Genomic DNA, 21,749 nt, shown 5'->3' with positions numbered 1-21,749 from the left:
ACATTATAGATATAACAAGGAGCATCCAAAGCTGCATTTACATTTACATATCCAGAAAATGACTCTTGCTTTTAGAAGAGTGGCAATTTAAAAACTATTGAGTTTTGTTTGTGCCATAATATAACAATCCTTGTCCCTGCTGCTAGATCACTGACATCTAGGCCTGGCCAGCAAACTAGGCTCTCAAAAATCACAGTTTGTAAGAATCATACAATATTGATTCCACCTCCAGAAAATGTGAGGGTCATCTTGTTGTAGAAAAACCACTGGAATTTTGTTGAGTGCCTTTAACCAGAGCTATTCAGTTCCATCTCACAAACTATGATAGTTGGATTCAATTCTACTTGAGTGTGATAAACTACATCAAACATGAGGCCTATGCTCCTAACAATCTGTAAACAGAAGACAAAATACCCACTAACACTGTTACTTAATGACATCTTCCATTCTTCTCAGTGTGTTACCCAATAATGAAGTCAGTAGCTGAGTCAGAAGCAGTTCAAGTTAAGATGCCAAAAGATTGTTGGGCAAGAAATATCAGTAATCAAAAACACTGTGTTATAAAGCCCCAAAGGTATAGGAATAAGCCATGCCAGCACCACTACCTTCAGACAATTTCCTCCTTCTGTGATGTCAATGATGGCACTCAGTTTGTAGCTGCTTTGGATCCTGGAAGCCACTTGTAGATCATATGAGTGATATAGGTTCCATGGAGGAAGCCCAGCACCAGGAGCCCCATGCCTAGCATGAAGATGTTCCACATTAATCACAATGTAACCCCAGCATCAGGGGAAGTAGACCACGATGAAGCCCATGACAAAGAGCAGGATACTGAACAGCTAACTAGCAATTACAGGCTCTCCACTCAGTGCAGAAGGAGCTGCAGGTTACGTCAGGCCACGGCCAGGGAAGCAAGCACAAGATGACCAGCATGCACACCAGTACTTGCTTCAGAGGCAGCAGCAGTGCCAGTTTCTCACTTCAGCCACTGGACCACTAGGTCCACCAGTCAGCTGCCACTCCCAGAACAACAATCAATGCAATGCTCCAGCCAGCAAGTTGATGGCCACAGTCAGACCTTGGTCTAGCAGTAGCTTGGTGCCTTAATACTAGAGGATTTCCTGGCATGCAATAAGGACACATGCTATACTATGTTCATAGCAGCCATATTTATAATAGCCAGAAGCTGGAAAGAACCCAGATGTTCCTCTATGTAGGAAAGGATACAGAAAATGTGGTATATTTACACAAAAGAATACTACTCAGCAAGTAAAAACAACGAATCCATGAAATTCTAAGGCAAATGGTTGGAACTGGAAAATATCATCCTAAGTGAGGTAACCCAACCACAAAAGAACACACATGGAATGCAGTCACTGATAAATGTATATTAGCCCAAAAGCTCTGAATACCCAAGACACAATTAACGTATTAAATGATTCCCAAGAAGAAGGAAGGAGAGGGCCCTGGTCCTGGAAAGGCTTGATGCAGCAATGTAGGGGATTACCAGGACAGAGAAATGGGAGAGGGTTGATTGGAGAATGGGCTGAGGGAAGAGGACTTATGGGGCTTATAGGAAGAGGGGAAACAGGGAAAGGAGAAATCATTTAGAATGTAAACAAAGAATATATATAAAAAAAAAAAAGAGAGAGAGATCCATTACTTAGAATAGTCCTTTATGTTCCTTCCACCTGTTCTAGGTCATATCATTTAGAACACCTCACCAAGGTTTTCTCTCTATTAATATATTTTGATGTGTTCAAAATAAGTTATTTGTGACAATGTGTATAAAATACACACACTCAGGAGAATGAATATAAAAATAGCATCTGAAACAAAAATCTACCTATTTTGAGAATGATCTACAGCAAAGTTGTTCTTTATACCTAGTATTTGAAATAACAATTACTCAGTGAAACAGTATTCAGCAAAACCAGAACGGGGAAGTGGGAAGGGGTGGGTGGGAGGACAGGGGAAGAGAAGGGGGCTTACGGGACTTTTGGGGAGTGGGGGGGCTAGAAAAGGGGAAATCATTTGAAATGTAAATAAATCATATCGAATAAAAAAATGTAAAAAAAAAAACAATTACTTAAAATATTATAAAAGATTTTATCTTTCATAAATTTTATTATCAATAGTGGATATGAATATAAATATATACAAACAAATATGGAAATACTCAGAGATGAGCAATGTGTTGTATTTTATCTCACATCCCATCAACGACCATATCCATACTATGAAGAATAGCTAAAGATTATGGAAATGCACCTTTCTACAGCTAATGGGTATGGTCTCTGAGTCTGAGAATGCATCAAACACTGCTTTAGGAATAAAATATGTACCAAAAATATGCATCCACTACTTTAAGAGTAATGAATGTCCCTGATTTTGAAAATCAAATTTATGATAAAAATGATCGTTTCTCACATTTGCAGTTCCTTGCACTTCTGAGAAGCAGCTGAGGCCATAGCAGAGATGCTAATATTCTACAAGAACAGCTGTTGCCACAGTACTTCCTAGGACTGGCTGCTTGTAGGAAGATTAAATCTTGATATAAGGATCCCATTTTCTTTTAGAATACTCTCAATTTCACAAACTCAGAAATTTTGAGTAGGTGAGATGAAACTCTGACAAGCAACCTCAGCTTGCCTGTATCTCTGAACTTAAACCATCCTTTGAATGTTCTGGTCTGTTATATAACTCCATTAATAGTGAGTTAACATCAAGCTCTATAGTGGAAGTCATGAAAATATCTAGTATGCAGAAAATAAAAGATTCCAAAATTGAGAAAAAGAATCCATAGTAGAGGAAAATACCCCACTTATTATTATTATTGTTAAAGTTCTGACTTACTTTTGATGAAATATATATATATATATATATATATATATATATATATATATATATATATATATATATATATATATATTTTGATGTGTTCAAAATAAGTTATTTGTGACAATGTGTATAAAATACACACACTCAGGAGAATGAATATAAAAATAGCATCTGAAACAAAAATCTACCTATTTTGAGAATGATCTACAGCAAAGTTGTTCTTTATACCTAGTATTTGAAATAACAATTACTCAGTGAAACAGTATTCAGCAAAACCAGAACGGGGAAGTGGGAAGGGGTGGGTGGGAGGACAGGGGAAATGAAGTATGCTTAAACCTCACCAAAAAATAGATTTGTAAAACATGCAGAGAAAATCACCAAATAACAATAGACATAAAAAAACAAGGTAAATGCATTACTATTACTAGCTTCATCTGTATTTTTTTATGACATTTTAATAGGGCTGTTTAGGAATCAGTTGCTCCTGGTGTGAGATTGCACTTCTAAACAAGGCCCAAGAAAATAAAATAACATATGTGCAGTCAATAGAGCTGAAAATATAGTTGATATTTTGCCTATCTGGATGCTGTTTTGCATTAGTCCAGTATTTTCTCACTATGTTGTCATGGAAAGGTAATATATATCCTATAATATATATCTCCTGTTGGGAGAATGTGATCTGTTTTATTTTTAAATATTTAATCATTCTTTACAATCCAGATTTTGTGCCCCTCTTAGTCTACCTTCTGCCTGTTCCATATCCCATACCTCCTTCCCCATCACCATGAGGATGTCCCAACCACCACAGTCCTTAACCCACCAGACTCACCACTCCCTGGGGCCATCAATCCCTTCAGAGTTAGCTGCATCTTCTCTGAATGAACTCAGACCTGGAAATCCTCTGCTAAATATGTATTGGGAGTCTAATATCAGCTGGTGTATGCTGGCTGGTTTGTGGTCAAGTGTCTGAGATCTTGATGATCCAGGTTAATTGAGACTATTGGTCCTTTTACAGGGTCACCCTCCTCCTCAGATCCTTTCAGCTTTTCCCTAATTTAACCACAGGGATCAGAAGCTTCAGTCCTTTGGTTGGGTGTAAATATCTGTATCTGACTATTTCAGCTGCTTGGTTTTTGGAGGGCAGTCATAAGAGACCCCTTTCAGATGAGCACTCCATAGTCTCAGTAATAGAGTCAGGCTTTGGGGCCTCCCCATAATGTGGCTCTGAATTTTCACCTATTACAGGACTTTTTTACCCTCAGTCTCCATTTTTGTCCCCACAGATGTTTCAGACAGGAACAATTCTGGGTCAGAGTTTTTGACTATGAGATGGCAACCCCATCCCTCACTTGATGCCCTGTCATTTTGCTGGAGACAGACTCTACAAGTTCTTTCTCCCCAATGTAGGGTATTTCATCTAAGGTCTTTCACTTTGAGTGCTGAGTGTATCTCTATCCCCAGGTCTCTGGTATAATTTGGATGGCCTCCCATTCTCTTCCTGAGATTGCCTGTTTCTCTACTTTCTGCTGGCCCTCAGAGTTTCATTCCTGTTTCCCCATCCAATACTAAATCATGTTCATTTCTTCCCTGCCCTGTCCCCATTTCCACCCAGGTCCCACCCTCCCTTCCCCCTCCCATGATTGCTTTCTTCTCCATCACAAGTGGGATTGAAGCATCTTCACTTAGGACTTTTACCTTGTTAAGCTTTTTGAGTTCTGTCTATTGTGTACTGGGTATTCTATACATTTTTTTATTGTTGTTGTTGTTAGTATCCACCATACATGACCATTTGGGTCTCAGTTACGTCACTCAGGATGATATTTTCTAGTTCTATCCATTTGCATGCAAATCCTAGGATGTCATCATTCTTAATAGCTGAGTAGTATATCATTGTGTAAATGAACAACATTTTCTATATCCATTCTTCTGTTATGGGACATCTGGGTTGTTTTCAGCTCTGGCTATCACAAACAAAGCTGCTATAAACATAGTGGAACATGTACCCCTATGGCATGGGGTTGCATCTTTTTGGGTATATGCCCAAGAGTAATATAGCTGGATCCTCTGTTAAATCTACTTCCAATTTTCAGTTTTAATCTGAAGTTTTAATCTTAACCATTCTGAATGATGAAAGGTGGAATCTCTGGATCCTTTTGATTTGTATTTCTCTGATGACTAAGGACTTTGAACATTTCTTTAAGTGCTTCTCAACCAAATGAGATTCCTCTGCTTTGATTTCTCTATTTATTTCTAAACCCCATTTTTGATTGGGTTGTTTGGTTTCTTGGTACTTAGCTCCTTGACTTCCTTATATATTTTAGAAAAAGAACTAGAGCGGTTGAAGAAGATATTTTCCCCCAATCACTAGGTTGCTGATTTGACCTATTGACTATGTACTTTGCTTTACAGGAACTTTGTAATTTCACGAGACACTGTAATTTTGTTTAGAGAATTTCCCACTGTGCCAATGAATTTAAGACATTTTCCCTCTTTCTCTTCTATTAGATTCAGTGTATCTGATTTTATGCTGAGGTCCTTGATCCAATCGGATTTGAGCATTGTGCAAGTTGAGAAATATGGATCTATTTTCATTTTTCTATATACAGACATCCAGTTTGTCCAGCACCATTTATTAAGGACACTTTCTTTTTTCAAGTTATATTTTTGGTTTCTTTGTCACAAATCAAGTGGGAATAAGTGTGTACTTTTATTTTGGGTTTTTATATTCTATTCCACTGATCAATGTATCTGACTCTCTACCAATAACATGCAGTAATTATCACTATTGCTCTGTAGTATAGCTTGAGATCAGGGATGGTAATCCCCCCAGAATTTCTTTGATTGTTAAGAATTGTTTCATTATTCTGGGTTTTTTGCTTTTCCAGATGAATTTGAGAATTTCTCTTTGGATGTCTTTGAAGAATTCTCTTAGGATTTTGATGGGGGTTGCATTGAATCTGTAGATTCTCTTTGGTAGGATGGCCATTTTTATAAAACTAATCATGGACCATAAGAATGGTAATGAAGTCCCCTGTCACTGTCCCTTTCCCTCAGATGTGTTAGACCTGCACCACAACTGGCATGGAGAGGGCCCTCCTTCCTGATACTCTCTAGAGAACCAACAGGAGCAGGGCATTACTTAAGAATCATTGCCCACCCCTAGAAGCCCAGAGCTGCTCTACTTTGGGACTCATTAACCAGCAACCATCAGATCAACTCTCCCCTTCCACTCCTTCTAACCCTTCCTCCTCAACCATTACCACCCCTTTCCATAGGATGTGGTAGACCTGTGCCACACCTGGCACTGAGGGTGCCTTACTTCCTGATATTCTCTAGAGAACTGATAGGAGCAGGACATTCAAGAACTGACAGGAGAAAGGCATTCAAGAATTGGCAGGAGCAGGTCATTTGAGAACTGGCAACACCAGGTCATTCGAACAGGCAGAAGCAGGACATTTGAGAACCAGCATTAACAGGGTATCTGAAATCCATTGGCAGCAGATCATTTGAGAACTAGTCGACTGCAGGGCATTCAACTCTTGCCAAGTCTGCCAGAGGGGAGACCCCATCATCTGATACTTCCTGGAGAATCAGCAATTTTCAGGGCATTGGAGAGAAAGAGAATCCCAGGAATACAGAAGCACAGGCCTACAGGACAGAGAAGATAGAGACAGCAACACCAGCTAACACCAGAGATAATGAGATGGCCAAAGGCAAACACAAGATCACTACCAACAGAAACCAAGGCAACATGGCACCATCAGAACCCAGTTCTCTGACAAGAGGAAATCTTCCATACTCTATCACATCAGAAAAGCAAAAAACTAGATTCAAAATCACAGCTCATATTGCTGATGGAGGACTTCAAGAAAGACATAAATAACTCACTTAAAGAAATACAGAATACATGGGTCAACAGATAGAAGCACAAAAATCCCTTAAAAAACTACAAGAGAATATGGATCAAAAGGTAGAAGCCCTTAAATAGGAAACACAAATATTTCTTAACGAAATACCAGAGAACATGGATCAATAGGTAGAAGCCCTTGGAGAGGCAATACAAAAATCCCATAGGGAATTATGGGAGAACATGGGTCAACATGCAGAAGCCCTTAAAGAAGAATTACAATAATCCCTAAAAGAAACACAGGAGATCATGGGTCAATAGGACGAAGTTCCTAAAGAGGAAATACAAAAATGCCTTAAAGAATTTCAGGAACAAACAAACAAACAAACAAACAGGTGAGGGGACTGAACAAAACTATCCAGAATCTAAAACTGGAAATAGAATCAATAAAGAAATCGCAAAGTGAGACTTCTCTGAAGATAGAAAACCTTGGAAAGAATTTATGAGTCATAGATGCAAGCATCAATAGGAGAATACAAGAGATAGGAGAAAGAATCTCAGATGCTTAGGATTCCATGGAAAACATTGACTCAAAGGTCAAAGAAAATGCAAAATGTAAAAAGGTTCTAAACCAAAACATCCAGGAAATGCAATATACAATGAGATGACCAAACCTAAGGATTATATGAATAGAAGAAAGCAAGAATTTACATCTCAAAGGGCCAGTAAATATCTTGAACAAAATTATAGATGAAAACTTCCATGACCTAAAAATAGAGATGCCCATGAACATACTAGAAGCCTACAGAACTCCAAAAAGATTAGACCAGTAAAGAAATTCGTCGTGACACATAATAATCAAAACACCAAATGCAGTAAACAAAGAAAGAATATCAAAAGCAGTGAGAGAAAAAGGTTAAGTAACATATAAAGGAAGACCTATCAGAATCACACCAGACTTCTCACCAGAAACTATGAAAGCTAGAACATCCTGGGAAGATGTCATAAAGACCATAAGAGAACACAAATGTTACCCAAGACTACTATACCCAGGAAAACTTTCAATCACCATAGATGGAGAAACCAAGATATTCCATGAAAAAAACCAAATTTATACAATATCTTTCCACAAACCCAAAGAATAATAGGAGGAAAACTCCAAGACAAGGAGGGAAACTATACCCTGGATAAAGGTAGTACCCTTCTTTCATCAATCCCCCCCCCCCGCAAAAAAAAATAACCACTCAAATATAAAAATAACATCCAAAAGGACAGGAAGTAATAATCACTATTCCTTAATATTTCTTAACATCAATGGGCTCAATTCCCCAATAAAAAGACATAGACTAGCAGACTGGATAAGAAAACAGGACCCTACATTTTGCTGCATACAGGAAACACACCTTAGTGTCAAAGATAAACACTACCTTAGAGTAAAAGACTGGAAGACAATTTTACAAGCAAACGGTCCCAGGAAACAGAGCTGGAGTAGCCATTCTAATATCAGATAAAATTGACTTTCAACCTAAAGTCATCCAAAGAGACAAAGAAAAACACTTCTTGCTGGTCAAAGGAAAAATAGAGCAAGAAGAACTCTCAATTCTGAACATCCATGCTCCAAATGCAAGGGCAACCTCATGCATAAAAAAAAAAAAACTTTACTAAACCTCAAAGCACACATTGCACATAACACAATAATTGTGGGTGACTTCAACACTCCACTCTCCTCAATGGTCTGATAAGGAAAACACACTAAATAGGGACACAGTGAAAATAATTGAAGCATTGAACCAATTGGATTTAACAGATATATATAGAATATTTCATCCTGAAAAAAAAGAATATACCTTTTTCTCAGCACCTCATGGTATGTTCTCAAAAATCTACCATATAATTGGTCACAAAACAGATCTCAACAAATATAAGAAGATCGAAATAATACCATGGCTCCTATCAGATCATTGTGGTGTAAGAGTGGCCTTCAATAGCAACAAAAACAACAGAAAGCCCACATACATGTGGAAACTGAACAATACTCCACTCAATGATACCTTGGCCAAAGAAGAAATAAAGAAAGAATCAATGACTTTTTAGAATTTAATGAAAATGAAGGCACAACATACCCAAATCTATGGGACACAATGAAAGCAGTGCTGAGAGGAAAATTCATAGCCATGAGTGCCGCCAAAAACAAATGAGAGAGAGCATACAAAAGCAGCTTAATAGCACATGTAAAAGCTCTAGAACAAAAAGAAACTAATTCACCAGGAGGAGTAAAAGACAGGAAATAATCAAACTCAGGGCTGAAATCAATCAAGTGGAAACAAAGAGAACCATACAAAGAATCAAAAAACAAACAAAAAAAACCCAAAAACAACAACAACAACAAAAACAAAACAAAACAAAACAAAACAAAAAAAAAAAAAAAAAAAAAAACAGGAGCTGGCTCTTTGAGAAAATCAACAAGATAGATAAAGCCTTACCCAGACTAACCAAAGGGCACAGAGACAGTATCCAAATTAACAAAATTAGAAATGAAAAGGGGGATATAACAACAGAAACTGAGGAAATTAAAAAAAATCATCAGATCCTACTACAAAAGCCTATACTCAACACAACTGGAGAATCTGGAGGAGATGGACAATTTCCTAGACAGATACCAAGTACCAAAATTAAATCAGGATCAAATAGATCATCTAAACAGTGCCATAACCCTAAAGAAATAGAAGGTCTTCCAATGAAAAAAATCATAGGACCAGATGGTTTTAGTGCAGAATTCTATCAGACTTTCAAAGAAGACCTAATGCCAATACTCTTCAAACTATTCTACAAAATAGAAACAGAAGGAACACTACCCAACTCCTTCTACAAAACTACAATTACACTGATACCATAACCATACAAAGATCCAACAAAGAAAGAGAACTTCAGACCAAACTCCCTTATGAACATCGATGCAAAAATATTCAATAAAATTCTGGTCAACTGAATCCAAGAACACATCAAAATGATCATTCACCATGATCAAGTAGGTTTCATCCCAGGCATGCCGGGATGGTTCAATATATGGAAATTCATCAATGCAATCTACTAAATAAACAAACTCAAAGAAAAAAAATCACATGGTCATTTCATTGGATGCTAAAAAAGCATTTGACAAAATTTAGCAACCTTTCATGCTAAAAGTCTTGGAAAAATCAGGAATTCAACGCCCATACCTAAACATAGTAAAAGCAATATACAGCAAACTGGTAGCCAACATCAAACTAAATATAGAGAAACTTGAAGTAATACCATTAAAATCAGTGTTTTGATAAGGCTGTCCCCTCTCTCCATATCTTTTAAATATAGTACATGAGATTCTAGCTAGAGCAAATGACAACATAAGGAGGTCAAAGGCATACAAATCAGAAAGGAAGAAGTTAAGCTATCACTATTTGCAGATGATATGATAGTATACTTAAGTGACCCCCCCCCCAAAAAAAACTCCACCAGAGAACTCCTATAGCTGATAAACAACTTCAGCAAAGTGGGTGGATATAAAATCAACTCAAACAAATCAGTAGCCTTCCTATACACAAAGGATAAGCAGGCTGAGAAAGAAATTAGGGAAATAACACCCTTCACAATAGCCAAAAACAATATAAAGTATCTTGGTATGACTCTGACCAAACAAGTGAAAGATCTGTATGAAAATAACGTCAAGTCTCTGAAGAAGGAAATGGAAAAAGACCTCAGAAAATGGAAAAGTATGCCATGCTCATGGCTTGGCAGGATTGATATAGTTAAAATGGCCATTTTCCCAAAAGTAATATAGAGATTCAGTGCAATACTGATCAAAAGCCCAACTCATTTCTTCATAGAGTTATAAAGAGCAATTCTCAAATTCATCTGGAATAACAAAAAACCCAGAACAGTTAAAACTATTCTCAACAGTAAAACAACTTCTGGGGGGAATCAGTACTATCCTATCAAGCAATACTACAGAGCAATAGTGTTAAAAATTGAATGGTATTGGTACAGTGACAGGCAGGCAGTGGAATAGGATTGAAGATCCAGAAATGAACCAACACAGCTATGGCCCTTTGATCTTCAACAAAGGAGCTGAAAACATCCAGTGGAAAAAAGTCTTTTCAACAAATGGTGCTGGTTCAATTGGAGGTCAGCATGCAGAAGAATACAAATTGATCCAGTCTTTTCTCCTTGTTCTAAGCTCAACTCCAAGTGGATCAAGGACCTCCACATAAATAGAGACACACTGAAACTAATAGAAAAGAAATTGGGGAAGACCCTTGAGGACATCGTTACAGGGGGAAAGTTCCTGAACAGAACACCAATAGCTTATGCTCTAAGATCAAGAATTGACAAAGGGGAACTCATAAAATTACAAAGTTTCTGTAAGGCAAAGAAAACCACGAAAAGAACAAATCAGCAACAACAAATTGAGAAAAGATCTTCATCGACAGTACATCTGACAGAGGGCTAATATCCGATATATACAAAGAACTCAAGAAGCTAGACCCAAGAAAACCTAATAACCCTATTAAAAACAGGCTACAGAGCTAAACAAAGAAGTTTCACCTGAAAAACTTTGGATCGCTGAGAAGCATCTTAAAAAAATGTTCAGCATCATTAGTCATTAAGGAAATGCAAATCAAAATAACCCTGAGATTTCACCTCACACCAATCAGAATAGCTAAGATTAAAAACTCAGGAGAGAGCAGGTTTCGGCGAGGATGTGGAGAAAGAGGAACACTTCTCCACTGCTGATGTTGTTGCAAGCTGGTACAAGCACTCTACAAATTAGTCTGGTGGTTCCTCAGAAAACTCAGCACTTCACTTCTGTACGACCCTGCTATACCACTCCTGGTCATATACCCAGAGGATTCCCCAGTATGTAGTAAGAATACATGCTCCACTATTTTCATAGCAGCCCTATTTATAATAGCCAGAAGCTGGAAAAAACCCAGATGTCCCTCAGCGGAGGAACGGATACAAAAAATGTGATATATATATATATATATATATATATATAAACAACTGAGCACAATTCAACCATTAGAAACAATGAATTCATGAAATTCTTAGACAAATGAATGGAGCTGGAGAACTTCATCCTAAGTTAGGTAACCCAGTCTCAAAAAATCAATCATGGTATGTACTTACTGATAAGCAGATATTAGAATGGAAACTTGGAATACCCAAGTCATAATCCACATATCAAATGATGTCCAAGAAGAATGGAGCCCCTGGTTCTAGAAAGTCTCAGTGCAGCAGTGTAGGGTAGTACTAGAACAGGGAAGTGGGAAGGGGTGGATGGGGGAACAGGGGGATGGAAGAGGGCTTATGGGACTTTCAGGGAGTGGGGAGACAGGAAAGGGGAAATCATTTGAAATGTAAATAAAAATTATATCGAATAATAAAAAAATAGTGGGAGAGTTCAACACCCCACTCTCCAAAATGGACAAATTATAGAATCAGAAACTAAACAGAGATACAGTGAAACTATAGACCCATATAGAAGTATGGACCCAGTGGATCTAATAGATATTTATAGAATATTCCACCCCAAAGCAAAAGAATATACCTTCTTCTCTGCACCTCATAATACCTTCTCCAAAATTGACCATATAATTGGTCACAAAATAGGCCTCAACAGTTACAGAAACATTGAAATTATTCCATTTATCTTATCAGGCCACCACAGCCTAAGACTGGTCTTCAGCTCAAACAAAAGCCATGTAAAACACACATACACATGGACTTTGAATAATGCTCTTCTCAACGATAGCTTGGTCAAGGAAGAAACAAAGAAAGAAATTAAAGTCGTTTTAGAATTTAATGAAAACGAAGATACATCATACCAAAATGGGATACAATGAAAGCAGTGCTAAAAGGAAAACACATAGCTCTGAGTGCCTCCAAAAAGAAAATGGAGAGAGCTTGTACAAAGAGCTTGACAGTGCACGTGAAAGCTCTAGAACAAAAGGAAGCAAATATCCCCCAAGAGGAGTAAAAGGCAGGAAATAATCAAACTTAGGGCCAAAATCAACCAAACAGAAACAAAAAGAACTATACCAAGAATCAACCAACGAGCTGGCTTTTTGAAAAAATCAACTACATAGATAAACCCTTAGCCACACTCAACAGAGGACACAGAGATAGTATGCAAATTAATAAAATCAGAAATGTGAAGAGAAACATAGCAACAGAATCAGTGAACATTCAAAAAAATCATCACATCCTACTACTAGAGTTCATACTCAACAAAGATTGATAACCTGGATGAAATGGGCAACATCCTAGACAAATACCAGGTGCTAACACTAAAACCGGATCAGATAAACCATTTAAATAGTCCCAAAAGTCCTGAGGAAATAGAAACAGTCATTAATAGTCTCCCATCAAAAATAAATAAATAAATAAATAAATAAATAAATAAATAAATAAATAAATAAAAAAGGCCCAGGAGTAGATGGGTTTAGCAGGGAATTCTCTCAGATCTTCAAAGAAGAGTTAATACCTATACTCTTCAAAAATTTCCATGAAATAGAAACTCAAGGAACACAACCCAACTCATTCTATGTAGTCACAATAACGCTTATGCCTAAACCAAATAAAGACCAAACAAGAAAAGAGAACTTCAGACCAATCTCCCTCATGAACATTGATGCAAAAATACTGAACAAAATCCTGTCCAACTGAATCCAAAATTCAAAAGGAGGTCAAAGGCATACGAATTGGAAAGGAAGAAGTCAAACTATCACTATTTGCAGATGATATGATAGTATACTTAAGGAACCCCAAGACTTCCATCAGAGAACTCCTACAGCTGATAAACAACTTCAGGGAAGTGTCTGGATACAAAATTATCTCAAGCAAATCAGTAGCCTTCCTTTACTCAAAGGATATACAAGAAGAGAAAGAAATTAGGGAAATGATACCCTTTACAACAGTCCCAAATAATATGTCATACCTAGGTGTGACCCTAAGGAAGCAAGTGAAAGATTTATATGACAAAAACGTTTAGTCTCTGAAGAAAGAAATCGAAGAAAGTCTTAGAAGGTAGAAAGATCTCCCTTGTTCATGGATTATTAGAATCAATATAGTAAAAGTGGCCATCTTGCTGAAAGCAATATACAGATTCAATGTAATCCCCATCAAAATCTCAAATCAGTTCTTCATAGATCTAGAAAGATCAATTCTCAAATTCATGTGGAATATCAAAAAAACCCAGGATAGCCAAAACTATTTTTCACACCAAAGATCTACTGGGGAAATCACTATCCCTGACCTCAAGCTCTACTACAGAGCAATAGAGATAAAAAGTTCTTGGTAATGGTATGCAGACAGGCAGGAATATCCGTGAAATAGAATTGAAGACCCAGAAAAGAACCCACATACATATGGTCACTTGGTATTTGACAAAGGAGCTAAAAACATCCAGTGGGAAAAAGACAGCATTTTTAACAAATGGTGCTGGATCATCTGGAGATCTGCATGCAGAAAAACGCAAATAGACCCATTCTTATCTCCTTGTACAAAGCTCAAGTCTAAGTGGATCAAGGACCTACACATAAAACTAGAAACACTGAAGCTTATAGACAAGAAATTGGGGACAAATCTTGAACACATGGGCACAGGGGAAAAGTTCCTGAACAGGACACCAATGGCTTATGCTCTAAGAACTAGAATTAACGAATGGGACCTCATAAAATTCCAAATCTTCTCTAAGGCAAAGGACATGGTCAATATGACAAAATGGCAACCAACAAATTGGGATAAGATCTTTACTAATCCTACGTCTTATAGGGAGCTAATATCCAATGTATACAAAGAACACAAGAAGTTAGTCTCCAGAGTCAAATAACCCTATTAAAATATGGGGTACAGAACTAAACAGGGAATTCTCAACCAAAGAAACGCGAATGGATCTAAGCACCTAAAGAAATGTTTAACATCCTTAGTCATCAGGGAAAAGCAAATCAAAACAACACTGAGATTCTGCCTTACACCAGTTTGAATGGCTGAGATTAAAAAATCAGGGGACAGCAGATGCTGGAGAGGATGTAGGGAAAAAAGAACACTTCTCCATTGATGGTGCAAGCTGGTAAAACCACTCTGGAAATCAGTTTGGCAATTCCTCAGAAAACTGGACACAATACTACCTGCGGACCCAGCTATACCACTCCTGGACATATACCCAGAAGATGCTCCTATATGTAATAAGGACACATGCTGCACTATGTTTATAGCTGCCATATTTATAATAGCCAGAAACTGGAAAGAACCCAGATTTCCCTCAACAGAGGAATGGATACAGAAACTGTGGTTTATATACACAATGGAGTACTATTCAGCTATTAAAAACAATGAATTCATGAAAATTTTGGGCAAATGTATGGAACTAGAAAGTGTCATCCTGAATAAGGTCACCAAATCACAAAAGAACACACATGGTATGCACTCACTCTAATAAGCTGATGCTAGCCAAAAAGCTCAAAATAAACAAGTTACAATTCATCCAGCACAGGAAGCTCAAGAAGGAGGACTTAGTGAGGGTGCTTGGTTCCTCCAAGAAAGAGAACAAAATACTCACAGGAGCAATAAGGTAGACAAAGTGTGGAGGAGAGACTGAAGTAAAGGCCACCCAGAGACTGCCCTATGTGAGGATTCATCCTATAAACAGTCACCAAACCTGATACTACAATAAGAAATGTATACCAAAAGGAACATTCCATGGTTGTCTCTGGAGGGGCCCTGCAAGAACCTTACAAATACAGAGGCAGAAGCTAGCAACCAACTATTGTACTTGGAGTGAGGTCCCCAATGAAGGAGCTGGAGGGTAGTCTGGAGTAGCTGAAGGGGTTTACAGCCCCATGGGAAGAACAATGATTTTGGCCACCCAGATGCCCTGACACTCCCAGGGACTGAACTATCGACCAAGGGGTACACATGGTTCCAGCCAAAAATGTGGCAGAGGAAGGCCTTGTTGGTAATGAAGAATACTATATAGAGATTAAGGCAAAAATACATTAAAATATATTTTAATTTTATATACCTATGTACAAAATCAAAGTTTCCAAAGTTTATTAAACAAACCATCATATATACTAAAACAGAACAAATGAATAAAACTGCTGTTAAAAGTTGAATTCCATATTGGCCCACATACCATGCTGGTGGGTAATTTCAATACTTTGTGAACCAACAGAATGATCATTAAGATAAAAACAATACAGTGAAATCTTGACAATTTTATATATAATATTATGTCATGAAATTTCAAAAATTTGATCACTTACACTCAAATGAAGTCTAAACAGACTCTAGAAAATTAAAATAATATCCTTCATTTTGTTTGATGAAGAAATCACAACCAAAAGGTGTATATGACAAGAAATAATAAAACATTGGAATGAAAAGCAATAAATAAAATAAAAACTAAAATCGTCGAAACACTTTTGGTTCTTTAACAAAATCAAGATAATAAAAAATCCTTGAGCTAAATTAACAAAATGCAGAAAAGATTGTAATTAAAAAATTTCAAGTAACAATTCCTAAACCACAGTCAATCTTCAATTGCTAACCAGTTTCAAATTAAAATTTACATTTTTCTAACTGAGTATCACTGAGTATACAAACCAATCTTAAGGGCATCCCTCTTAAGGGCTGTCTCCATACCATGTAATAGCTGACAAACCCAAAAAGGAATAGAAAATAGAATCTTTGGGTTTCTATAAATTTTATATTTAACTTTAGATTCTCTCTCTCTCTCTCTCTCTCTCTGTGTGTGTGTGTGTGTGTGTGTCTGTCTCTCTCTCTCTCACCACACACACATACACACACACACAAACACACACACACATGAACATGAACACACACACATTGAATGTTATTTATGTTCCCCCCAAAAAACTGTTTAGATGAGAGCATCTGCATGTAGCTTTTGAGAACCTGCCTCCAGTTGGTTTTGATTGGTAATAAAGATGCCAACAGCCATCAGCTGGAGAGGACAGACAGAAGCCCAAGTTTAGGATTTCCTGGGCTTAGAACCAGAAGCTGGAGAAGAGAGAGTTCTGAGATGTGCCATTACTGGAGATTGTGGAGAAGAGTAGATATACCATGTCTGAGGTTAGTGCAGGACAGACAGCCATAGACCCCAAATGAAGGAGCTGGAGAAATGGGGCCAGGAGACTGGCCAACTGGGTACACAGCAGCCAAGATAGACCCTAGAAGTAATTAATAATTTAAGACTAACTGCATGGAGGTTAGGCAGTGACCCAGGTCATATACTGTTTAACGAATATTAAAATATAAAGTCTGTCTGTCTCTGTCTCTCTCTCTGTCTCTGTCTCTTCTCTCTCTCATTCTCTCTCATTCTCTCTCTCTCTCTCTCTCTCTCTCTCTCTCTCTCTCTCTCTCTCTCTGTGTGTGTGTGTGTGTGTGTGTGTGTGTGTGTCTTTCATTTGCATTTGGGAACAGTAAACTATTGAGGCAGTAGTGAAATTTCTGCTGGATTTTATTTATTATGAACTATTTCTACATACACACACTTTTCATTTTTTATGACTTTATTGGAATCCTGTACATATGATCATGTATGTCTCAACTTTATGCATTTCATTCTTATTTTCTTTATCTCTACTTCTTCTTTTTTTGTTTTTGTTTTTGTTTTGGTTTTGGTTTTGGTTTATCTTATTCTTGTTTTTTTTTTTTTTTTGCTTATTTGTTTTACTTTACTTTATTTTAAGATTATTCTTTAGATACCTATAAGTTTTCTAAGTACAAAAGGGATGTAGAGGAAAGGGGGAAGATTTCAGATGAGATGAGAGAGGGAAAATTGTAAGCAGAATATGGTGCATGAAAAATTCTGTATTCAATAAAGGAACAGTACAATTTTTATATACTATGGATTTGTTTTAGACATTTAGATATTTCAGTTTGACAGAGAAAGACATTAAAGATTCTTTTTTATTATTGGATTTATTTTTTAATGTGATTTACAGATGTTACATAGTGCATATACTAAATGTGACATTTCATTCGTATTTACCTGTGTTGATGTTGATATTATTTTTATTCGATATATTTTTTATTTACATTTCAAATGATTTCTCCTTTTCTGGCCCCCCACTTCCCGAAAGTCACATAAGCCCCCTTCCTTCCCCCTGTTCTCCCATCCACCCCTTCTCACTTCCCTGTTTTCGTTTTGTCCTATACTGCTACACTGTGTCTTTCCAGAACCAGGGGCCACTCCTCTGTTCTTCTTGTATCTCATTTGATGTGTGGATTATGTTTTGGGTTTTCCAATTATCTAGGCCAATATTCACTTATTAGTGAGTGTATACCATGATTGATCTTTTGAGACTGGGTTACCTCACTTAGTATGATATTCTCCAGCTCCATTTGTCTAAGAGTTTCATGAATTCATTGTTTCTAATGGCTGAATAGTACTCCATTGTGTATATATACCACAATTTTTACATCCATTCTTCTGTTGAGGGATACCAGGGTTCTTTCCAGCTTCTGGTTATTATAAATAGGGCTGCTATGAACATAGTGGAGCACGTATCCTTATTACATGCTGGGGAATCCTCTGGGTATATGCCCAAGAGTGGTATGGCAGGATCCTCTGGAAGTGACATGCCCAGTTTTCTGAGGAACCACCAGACTGATTTCTAGAGTGGTTGTACTAATTTGCAACCCCACCAGCAGTGGAGGAGTATTCCTCTTTCTCCACATCCTCGCCAAAACCTGCTGTCTCCTGAATTTTTAATCTTAGCCATTCTGACTGGTGTAAGGTGAAATCTCAGGGTTGTTTTGATTTGGATTTCCCTAAAGACTAATGAAGTTGAGCATTTTTTAAGATGCTTCTTAGCTATCTGAAGTTCTTCAGGTGAAAATTCTTTGTTTAGCTCTGTACCCCATTTTTAATAGGGTTATTTGCTTTTCTGGGGTCTAACTTCTTGAGTTCTTGGTATATATTGGATATTAGCCCTCTATCTAATGTAGGGTTGGTGAAGATCTTTTAACAATTTGTTGGTTACCAATTTGTCCTTTTGATGGTGTCCTTTGCCTTACAGAAACTTTGTAATTTTATGAGGTCCCATTTGTCAATTCAACCATTACATAAACAAACTCAAAGAAAAAAACACATGGTCATTTCATTGGATGCTAAAAAAGCATTTGACAAAATTCAACATCCTTTCATGCTTAAAGTCTTGGAAAGAACAGGAATTCAAGGCCCATACCTAAACATAGTAAAAGCAATATACAGCAAACCGGTAGCCAGCATCAAACTAAATGGAGAGAAACTTGAAGCAATCCCACTAAAATCAGGGACTAGACAGGGCTGCCCCCTTTCTCCTTATCTTTTCAATATTGTACTTGAGATAGTAGCTCGAGCAATTAGACAACATAAGGAGGTCAAAGGGATACAAATTGGAAAGGAAGAAGTCAAACTATCATTATTTGCAGATGATATGATAGTCTACCTAAGTGACCCAAAAAACTCCACTAGAGAACTCCTATTGCTGATAAACAGCTTCAACAAAGTGGCAGGTTATAAAATAAACTCAAGCAAATCAGTAGCCTTCCTATACTCAAAGGATAAGCAGACTGAGAAAGAAATTAGGGAACTGACACCTTTCACAATAGTCACAAACCATATAAAGTACTTGGGGTGACTCTTACCAAACATGTGAAAGATCTGTATGACAAGAACTTCAAGATTCTGAAGAAGGAATTGGAAGAAGACCTCAAAAAATGGAAAAATATCCCATGCTCATGGATCAGCAAGATTAATATAGTTAAATGGCCATTTTGCCAAAAGCAATATAAAGATTTAATGCAATACCCATCAAAATCCCAACTCAGTTCTTCATTGAGTCAGAAAGAGCAATTCTGGAAAAATTAGCCTTTTCAACAAATGGTGCTGGTTGAACTGGAGGTCAGCATGCAGAAGAATGCAAATTGATCCATCTTTATCTCCTGTACAAAGCTCAACTCCAAATGGATCAAGGACTTCCACATAAAGCCAGACACTCTAAATCTAATAGAAAAGAAATTGGGGAAGACCCTTGAGGACATCGGTATAGGGGGTAAGTTCCTGAACAAAACACCAATAGCTTATGTTCTAAGATCAAGAATTGATGTTGATATTTTTAAAGACTATTTTCCCATCTTTTGCTAATCATCAGTAGCCTTACCTGTGCATGATTTTTATTATGCATGTGAGACTTTGGTAAACATACTTTTTCCTATTTTTTTTTTTTTTTTTAGTCTTCAGTTGGCATTTACCTTCACTTAATGTTACATTTCAGTACACATAAGGTTTTCATTTTGAGGAGTCCCGTTTAATCATCCTATAATTATAGTTGATGTATGTTTCAATTTTTATGTAAAATGTCATATTACCATACGTGTCTTCATTCTAAAATTTTGTTAGAACTTCAAAGTTATCCTTTGCATATTGAAAATGAAATTCTATGATTTTTCTTTAGCATTTTTCTATTAATAGCATGTGGACTTACTATTACAAAAGAAGATGGGTTTTTTTCCTCATTGAATTCTAAAAATTAATTTTTCCTGATATGCCTATAAGCATACTCATCCTCTGCCTTTCATCTGTTGTGTGGATTTATTTCAGTAAACTAACTCCTGAAACCTTCTATATTAATTACAGTGAATAATATAAAATTTTAGTATCACATAATATTAAGCAGTAGTTCCCAATCATCCTAATCCAGGAAACTTTCAGTACCATTCCTCATGTTGTAGTAATCCTCAATCATAATATATATTGTCTATGTTTGGTCTGTTGCAATGTATTGTAATGCTAAATTATACCTGAAGATTTTGTTCTCTATATGTGAATTTTCAGTTTCAACTCCTTTTGTTGTGCAAATCTTGTTCATTAGTTTAAAATGAGGTTATATAAAATATCTACAGCCAATTACTGGTAGACCTAGATTGGTTTTGAGTTACCTGCCTGGGTGTTGCAGAGAGAGGAAAGAAGGATGAGAAATTGAAGGTATGCCTCCATGGGAGGAAATGGACCATGAGCACATAACCAGGAGAAGCAGCAATTTTTCAGGGTACAATTCTGGGAGAGTAGTCAGTCTCTTAGTTAGAAAAGTACATTAGGGGTTAACCCCAGTAATTGTGAAAGCCAAATAAAATAACAACAACCTGAGTCTAATTCATTTGTAAGCTACACAGGAAAAATTTTAAATTAGATTACCCTCAAATCATAATTTTACTGCTCTTATGAATTATAATGTAATTATGTGATATACAGGATATCTGACATTTGACTGCCAAATAGGTCCAAAATCCACTGATGCTCATTGTTCACTCTTATCTCAAATTTCTAAGGCTAGTCCAGACCATCTGTTTCTCCAAACTTTAGAAACAAACTTCAGTATATACACAAATACAAAATACACAATCCTGTGCTTTTCTGTTGGGATTTTAAGGAATAGAGGAGAAATTTCTACATCACATAGCCCAACATTAACATATTCTTCTTCTACTGAGGTTCTTGCTGCCCACTAACAAAGCTAGACAGCATTGAAAGGAGACTCTTCAGTGCTGTTACTTAGCATTCTGAGACACTAAATATTTATCTGTGTTAAAGCTTTTGGTTTTTACTGTATTTCCTGACATCCTTTGGTCATGAACAGAAATGTGGAAGTATTAGATAAATAAGCCATTTCCTCCCTAAATAGCTCCTTGGTGATAATATTTTGTGGAGGATTACAAACCCTGACTAAGACTTATCTGGATTCTCATGCAGAGAGATAGAAATGCAGAATGCAAAGAAGATCAATAGCTATGTGAGGAAAAGTGAACATATAACAAAAGCAGAGTTGGATACAATCCTGAATCCCTAAGATATTTCTTTGCACTTTTTTACCCACTTCAAAACTGTGAGATATTGAACACTACATCTTAGACAAATGTGTATAGGGATGTTGATGAAGACTACTTTCAATCCAAAGCGACAACTTTTCTTTTTTATTTTTATTCGATATAATTTATTTACATTTCAAATGAT

At 36.9% G+C, this 21,749-nt stretch overlaps 1 pseudogene; it reads right to left on the bottom strand.

Moving 5' to 3' along the window:
* Positions 1–206: 206 nt before the first annotated feature.
* The window catches only part of LOC127697763 (transmembrane protein 64-like), a 52,948-nt pseudogene continuing 31,405 nt past the window's right edge, over positions 207–21,749 (bottom strand).

The sequence above is a fragment of the Apodemus sylvaticus genome, chromosome 12 (genome assembly GCF_947179515.1).
Source record: "Apodemus sylvaticus chromosome 12, mApoSyl1.1, whole genome shotgun sequence".
NCBI classification, from domain to species: domain Eukaryota; kingdom Metazoa; phylum Chordata; class Mammalia; order Rodentia; family Muridae; genus Apodemus; species Apodemus sylvaticus.
Note: the sequence above shows the minus strand (reverse complement) of the source record. Positions and strands in the feature narration are given on the sequence as shown.